Source organism: Kryptolebias marmoratus, linkage group LG9 (genome assembly GCF_001649575.2).
Source record: "Kryptolebias marmoratus isolate JLee-2015 linkage group LG9, ASM164957v2, whole genome shotgun sequence".
NCBI classification, from domain to species: domain Eukaryota; kingdom Metazoa; phylum Chordata; class Actinopteri; order Cyprinodontiformes; family Rivulidae; genus Kryptolebias; species Kryptolebias marmoratus.
In genome coordinates, this window is record NC_051438.1 from 748,741 (window position 1) to 750,763 (window position 2,023).

Genomic DNA, 2,023 nt, shown 5'->3' on the forward strand with positions numbered 1-2,023 from the left:
CCCGATAGCTTCCCTCCAGTAGCTGGCCTACATCTACCAGCATCCGATAACTTCTCCTTAATAGCTGGCCTTTATCTACCAGCTCCGGATAGCTTCCCTCCAGTAGCTGGCCTACATCTACCAGCATCCGATAACTTCTCCTTAATAGCTGGCCTACATCTATCAGCATCCGACAACTTTCCTTAGTGCCGGCCTTCATCTACCGGCTCATTATGCCTCGAATTTTCAGCCTTAAGCTTTATTGCTCTCGCATTCATTCTTGCTAGTCATTCATCAGTCTCTCAGATCTCAGCCTCGGCCTCGACACACTCTTTTGGGGGGAACCCCCCTCTTTTGGGGGGAAGACGCCTCTAATGCTCAACCTGAGCTTCTCCTCAAAGCGCATTGCTATTGTCGACACTCACGTCTTCCGCCGAGGTCCGAGCGCCAAATATCTTATGTCATTCATGTCAAATAAAACCATTTAATTGCAGCTTCTCTTTGTCGTGAGTCTCTCCAGGTTGAATTCCTGTTAAAATGAGTTGTTCCTTTCCACTGTTGCCTCCATTCTTACTCAGGATAGGGGATTGTGTTGACGTAAAGCTTCTGAAAAAGGTTAAAAAACAAAAACAACAGAACTTCTATTTTGTAGGTGAAGACGTTTCACTACTCATCTGAAGAGCTTTCTCATTTCACTCTCCTCACAATAAAGACTTGTTAGGGTCTTTGTTTGCTTGGCTCACAAATTGGTCACTCTGGTCACATGAATGAAGGTGTTGATTGGAATGAAACTGACTGGGTATCAGGTCTAATGCTCCATTATGGATTTTTAAAAGCTGATAAGTTTGTTTCTTTCTTTTGACATAGATGGCTTCCTTCACCCCTATCTCAAACCTTCTCAATCCAAATATAAACATTTAGGTAATCTGACAAATAAAAGAGTGTCCCTTAGCCTTGTGGTGTAGGTGCTCAGCTGTTTAGTTTCTTTAACGTAGAAGGGTCTCAATGTTCCTTGCTGCACTGAACTGCATACATCATACCGCTCAGTTTGTGTTTGGGAGTTTTGTCCTTAGGTTGGACCAGCCTCTCTTTGAGAGTCCTGTTAGGTTTGAAAAGTAACAAGATGTTGTGTTTATAGAAAATCCGTCTGAGTTTCTCAGATACTCTAGCAACATATGGAATGACAATGTTTTTGCATGTCTTCTTTCCTCCCTCTTTAGTTCTGTGGTGTGTTTTTTAGATTAGATTTTAGATTCATTTTTTTTCCTTCCCTTCTGTCTTTATGGAGACATGTTTGGCCCAATGCCCTTGAGTTTGTGGTCCACGTGCGAAGTTACAAGAATTGGGGGGTGCATGACCACAAGACATGACACTGCGCGGGGCCTTCGCACACGGGCGGGGACAGCGTGATTGCATCACTGTTGGCACGCGCATCTTCGTGCGGTGATTAACGCGTCAAGTTGATGTGGGGGGAGTCTATAAAAAAATGACATATATTACAATAAAATAAAATCTCTTACCTTTTTACCTTGTCTCCATGTCTGGTTTCCGGTCCTACTCTTACAACAAATCCTGGTTCATGTCAATAATACACTGGGGGAGCCCCTTAACTTGGAGTGGCTTCCCCTGAATATAATCTATGGTAAAATGATTAATTATTTTGCCCTTTTCCAGTTTTTGCAAGTAGTCTGTGAACTTCTTTTTGTTGGTGCTGGTTACAAGGTGTCATTTTTGGTGCTGTCACTCAGTAATGTGGTTATTTCTTCCTGGTATTTAGAGATGTTAAAGACCACTGTGCTTCTTCCTTTGTCAGATGGCAAAATGGTGATGTTTTGGTCCTTTGAGTCGCCTTGTGCTGAAAAGTGCTGTATAAATAAATGTACCTACCTACCTGGATGAGAGATGGTATATGTTTCCTGTGGTGTAAGATTTAAAGTAGGAGGCTTGACACAGTAGAAGGTTGCTGTTGCTTTTATTCTAAGTTGTTTTGTCTCTGCTTCTGCCAGGTTGCTGTTTCTAATAGTGGATACAGAGGCAGTGATTA